This window comes from Barbus barbus (assembly GCF_936440315.1).
Source record: "Barbus barbus genome assembly, chromosome: 2".
NCBI lineage: Eukaryota > Metazoa > Chordata > Actinopteri > Cypriniformes > Cyprinidae > Barbus > Barbus barbus.
The window spans coordinates 5500270-5506417 of record NC_136730.1 but is presented as its reverse complement, the minus strand read 5'-3'; the positions used below and the strand labels follow the sequence as shown (position 1 = coordinate 5506417).

General features: G+C 33.0%; 1 protein-coding gene across 1 annotated transcript in view; it reads left to right on the top strand.

The window, feature by feature from the left end:
• Nucleotides 1–459: 459 nt before the first annotated feature.
• The window catches only part of LOC306888676 (Fc receptor-like protein 5), a 70911-nt gene continuing 65222 nt past the window's right edge, over nt 460–6148 (top strand). Inside the window, exon 1 of the mRNA XM_079447099.1 lies at nt 460–581. The gene's annotated coding sequence lies outside the window, so the exon portion shown is untranslated. The remainder of the gene's footprint in view (nt 582–6148) is intronic.

Genomic DNA, 6148 nt, shown 5'->3' with positions numbered 1-6148 from the left:
ATGTCATCTATGTTGTATTCTGAATAAAATATTGAAATTTGAAACTTCCACATCATTGCATTCTGTTTTTATTCACAATTTGTACAGTGTCCCAACTTTTTTGGAATCTGGTTTGTATATATATATATATATATATATATTTTTTTTTTTTTTCAGTTAAATTCTCCAATTCAAGTCAAATTTGTACATAATGAATAATAAAGGAAATACATACTTTTAAAAGTATTATATTAAAATTAGATTTTTATTTGCTATTTTGCACAGTTGTTAAAAGCACTGTATAAAATAGTTTTTTTTAGGCACAAATAGGCTAATAGGCAAATTTTAATGTGCAAAACAACAGTCAGATTATATATCTGAATTAGCCTACCAATGTGTGCAATTGCTATATAAATAAACTTAACTTGCCTATTATGTAAGAAAGACAGCATATGTAAGTTATGTAACTGAATAACAATTGCGCAACTCTGGTGTGCAACACACCCAGCAGGCCTCTGTTATGAGCAGCAGAGGAACTCAAGAAACAGAAGCGAGTGCTCGGGGAGTTTTTATAGTCATATTGTGTGCATCAATGCCAAATAGTAAGTTTTCTATCCTCATTTACTATTTAATAATAGTGTTTGTGTGCTCTATTGTCTTTTATTGCTAATATACTAATTAACTGTTTTGTCTGTCTAGCCTAGACATCTGCTCCTGTATTGTGAATTGGATACTTTGGATTGTTTAATCAGTAATATTTGTTACTAACTGTGTCTGTGATGCACATTATATTCAGTCATGTTTCTGTTGGCGTGTCAGTTTATTCTTCTGTGTGGATTAATTGATCTGTTACTGCTTTGTTTAGATACTGTTCAGTAATCAGAATGAATGTATATGGATACTTATAATGCTGTTATTAATGTGTTATTCGTTTAGTTTAAGAACCACACACAAACATATACTCTTGTGCAGATCAAGCCAAATGAATGTATGTCGCTGCATCTGTTGATTAAACATCAATTCAGTTATTGGTCTGGTTCCTGTGTCCTGACTGAAACCTGGGAGTGATTCCCACACAAAAGTAGATCCAGGAATATAATTCATAAAGAGTATTCATACAGTGGGGGAAACGACCCCTGAAGACTGTCTTTATTTGTTGATTTTCTTTCTTTCTACAGTTAGATGTGTCCAGAATAGTTATCATAGTTTTAGTGACAATGACATAAATTAAACCAAAATGTCCAGAGTTTTCATGTTATTATATTTGAACTTTTAAACTTAAAAATAATATAATCAATAATTATGAATTACAAAATTATAATAGTTTAAAAAATATTGTTAGCTGATGCTAACAGATTAGCTAATTAGCTACCTGATGCTAACTTGAGGTCATATTTTAAAGTCCAAATATTGTTATTATTTTTTATTATTATCATTTATTTAACCAACTAGTTAGAATCAATTTGATGGGAAAAAAGTAGTAAGTACAGTAATTAAGCCATGTTTTACCCCTCGGACTATGTATGAAAAAAATATCATTCTGAAAATATGATTATATTTTTCTTAACACACACTCATCATCTACAGGCCTTACTATTCTCATATCATATATTTAATATTTTTGATTTTCTACAAAACAACAAACTTTAAAACACATTTTTTCTTACGGCTGAAAATGGGATCATGAAAACACATTCAGATACTGATGAACAGCTGCTGTCGACAAGCAGAATCACTGAAGAAAAGAGAAAAACAAGTAGTTCTCGTGTTTCTCTCTTGCTCTCTCTTTTTCAAATTCATACCCCCTCCATGGTTTCCAGTTTACTGGGTCAGAGACACATAAAAGTCATTCTGGAGACACATCTCATCCTGTAGAATACCTGCAAAAAAGCACAAGTGTTAAGATGCAATAATAAGCATTTAATATAGGGGGGTATGATTTTAGCAGCCCTGCTGAATTAATATGGCATTTTATTGATATGCTCAATGTCAAACTATAAGCAGAAGGTCTTCAGGTCACAGCTTTTCTGTGGTATCAGCATAAGAGTAATTTAGGCAGATTTAACAAAACTGCTGAAATTGTTCTGCTCCCTAACAAACACTTTCATGAGAAGGAATAATGCAATAGAGAAAATGAGCAGGGACTACATTTTTCTGCATTCCTTTAGTAATAAAGTTCAGGTTTAGGAGTAGGCTACCCTTACGAAACTAAACCACTGTTTTACTACAAAAATAAAAATAAATAAATAATACTGTAGTGTTAAAAAACAAACAAACACTGTTTTATTTTTACTGTAGTAAAAACACACAAACGATAAAAGCACAGCTAGACAGTCCCAGTTGTAAATCATACAAGTTTAGTTAAATACACGATCAAAGAAAAATACACAAATAAATACACGTTCAAACACCAACACACAAATAGCAATGTATTACTTACGCCGTATTACTTACGTCAGTTTTCGCATCGTATGACGTCATATACTCTGTATTAGTGTTGTCACGATACTGGAATTTCTAACTTTGATACGATTCCTTGAAAAATATCGATACTCGATACCATTTTCGATACCACGGTGAAAAAAACTGCTACAATATTAAGGGAGTAATTTTTTTAATTTAAAGATAAATGTAACAAGTCGAGAACATGCGGTATATTTTACATGAACAAAAAAATGTCTTGAGGTACTGCATTTGTTGATTTATTTATTAATCTTTTATTAATCTTAGTTAAATGTTAATTGAAACTAACGTTTACTAATACATGTAGCTACTAATTAAAATCCAAAGTTGTATTTGTTGATATTCTCATTTGCTTCATAACCAAAATATTTCCAGATATAGGGCCCTATGAAATCCTTTTATTTTTCCCCAAATTCAGTTTTATTTTTTTCTACATTCACTTTTTCATTTTTCTGGATTCCGTTTTTTTCCGTTTGAATTTTTTCGGGACTCTTTTTTTTACTGGTCAAATTAAATGCTATTAATCTAAAAGCATGTCTAATTCATTAAAATCATGACAATTATACAATTTAACATATAATTTATTTAAAGTGTAACACAAATGACATGTTTAGGGCCGTATGAAATGTTTTATTTTTTTCTCAACTTATGTTTTATTGTTACCAAATTCTGTGTTTTAGCATGTCTATTATTTAAATGAATACAAACTATTTTTATTTATTCTTACAGTAGCCTTATGAAATGTGTTTTCCCCCTCAGAAATTCTGTGTTGTGTATTTAAATTTTACTGGATATCAGATGAAGGCATAAAACTATTTTAATTAATTTATATTTGAATTAATGATAAAAATGAAAAAAGATGAAAATAAAAATATTTTGTGATTATTTCTTTAAAAAAAAAAAAAACAGTAGTAGTATGTAGTAGTATTATGTACATTCTACTAAATAATAGTAATATAGCCTATTTCTGGCACGTCTTTAAAGGATTAGTTCACTTAAAAAAAAACTTTTGCTGATAATTTACTCACCCCCATGTCATCCAAGATGTCCATGTCTTTCTTTCTTCAGTCGAAAAGAAATTAAGGTTTTTGATGAAAACATTTCTCCATAAAATGAACTTCAATGGGACCCAAACGGTTCAAGGTCCAAATGACAGTTTCAGTGCAGCTTCAAAGGGCTTTAAACGATACCAGACGATGAATAAGCAGGGCTCCAAACTGCGACCAAAAATATTAATTTGCGAGTGAAGTTTTTGCTGAGGTTGCCACTGGCGACTATATATAATTTGCATGAAAGGACTTTTTTCCCGATTGTTTTGCGCTCACATCTTTTGTTATGTTCACGTATTAAACTTACATAAGACGATGCGCATCAAAGTTTTACTGGAAAAGAGTTTCAAACAGTCCTCGTCTCTGCCGCACACAGTCTGCTGAACGCAGTGAGAGAGACCTGAAAGGTGATAATATAAACAGCAGTACCCCGCGTCCACACGGTCCGTGTATGCGTCCGGATCGCGCGAGCGGAGAGTATCGCACTTAATGCTCAGGCGCGATCTCTTTAGCACCTCAGTTAAAGCAGCAAGTGAACCCATTATATATTTCGATTTACTACTATAGTATGAAATGAACATGATCAAAAGGTAGGCAACAGGGGCGGCGTTAGGGGTGGGCTAAGGGGGCTGGAGCCCCGAATGTTTTCAGTAAAGCCCCGAATGTTTTTATTACTATGCCATCAATGAGTTTCCATGCGCAATAAAGTAATTTATATTAGAATTTAAATAAATAAATAAACAAATAAATAAATATCTCTCGACTCTCACGTCTACAGTGTCTGTCAATTTACGCGTTGTCATTCACACCCGACAAAAACCGCCCACTCTAGAGTCTAGTGCTTCTGACTGACATGTAAACTGGCCAACCATCGATGAGCGTCTGTACGATCCAGCCAATCAAATTAGATCTTTTGGAGCCAGGCCATTTGTTGGCGTGTAGTATTTTACTAGATCAATTTATTTGAAAAATAAAATGGATATTTCAAAATTCTTCAAAAAAAAGGAAGTAAAACACCCCCAGCCAACACTTGAACGCCAAGATACAACAGCTTCAGGTATCTGTAACTTTTAATCATAGTATTATATTTCTTATTCGGTTTTAAATTGTGTCTGATTTAATGTTACATTTTGAACATCTAACAGTTAACGGTTGCGCAGCACAGTCTTTAGGACACACACACACTCACACACACACACACACACACACACACACACACACACACACACACACAGACAGAGCGGTTATAATGTTGGGTTAGCATGGTCTGTGGCAGACTTTTCGTGTCAGGGCAACAATTCAATAAACAAGATAATAAAAAAAGACATATTTCGCTAAGGAAATGGTTCCAAACAAAGCATGTTGTTGTGCTCTGCAGCAACACACAGCGGTGTTTACTGAATAAATTTGCGTGAGTAAATGATTCACTGACCCATTCATAAAAACAGTTGCTTACTTTTTTTCCGAATGAATCATCTGTTTCGAACGAATCGATTGATTAAATGACTGACTGACTCACTCATTAAGGCAGTGGCTTGCCGCCACCTAGTGGCAAAGTACCATTCTAATTTTTTTCATCATTTCATATTTCTGTATTCCAAATTTTATATTTGATACATTAGCCTCATAAGATTATTTATGCAATTTGTAAGTGCTGTGTAAGTGCTCCTTCAAAAATATAAGTGTATAGAGCCCTGCGTTTATAATTATAATTGGATGAAAATGAGTCATCCTTAACATTTTTGGTGTTTTGGATTCACTACAGTTGGAGAACAATTAAATACAAAATAGGTTATAGGCTCTACTGGGTGATTTTTTTTATTTTATTGAGTAACATTCATAATTTTCCCATATAGTGTATAGATTTTTAGGCATTCTATTATCTCAAACAGCCTGAAAAATAGTGCATTTAGCTGACGTAAATGGGAAAAAAAATCTCCCCGGGGGAGCATGCCCCCGGACCCCCCTAGGTTTGGGCTAAACCCCCAATGTTTACATCGTCTGGCTCCGCCCCTGGTAGGCAATAAGAAATGTTTTATGTAAAAGCTCATTCATTGTTTCAAACTGAGGAAATGTATAAAGCTTGTAAACATTGCATTGTAATACATTTACCTCAGATTAACCACTCAGTGTCCATAAACTCATCAGTCAGCTAGAAAAATAACTATAAAGAGGAGCGTTTTGCTATATTTATGCGCTGTTGCATATTAATATTTTTACTTATTCTGTTGTACATGATTCAACTCCTCCTATAAAATTGCATTTTACTAATGAAGAAAAACAGACTGAATGTGTGAAAGACGTGACAACATTTATAGGATGCACTGCACTCAGTTGCCAAGTGATGCTTATGGTCCATGATATTGGTACAGATTCTGTGTAACGAACAATTCTTTGTGACTGTATATTTCAAGTTGTAAAAGACATTTAATTCACACTTTAAGTGAGCCTTAGTCCCCCGGTCGACCTGATCATCTACAAGATGGATTAAAATGCTGATAAAGCCTAGAAAAGATAAGACATAAACACATGACAAAATGATTGAAATGTTAAAATAGGGGGGAAAAATAAAATGATAATAATAAAATAAACCACTTTTATTCTGTGGCACCTAAAAAAATAATTTGGCGCCTAAGTTTTTCTTTTATAGGAGCCAA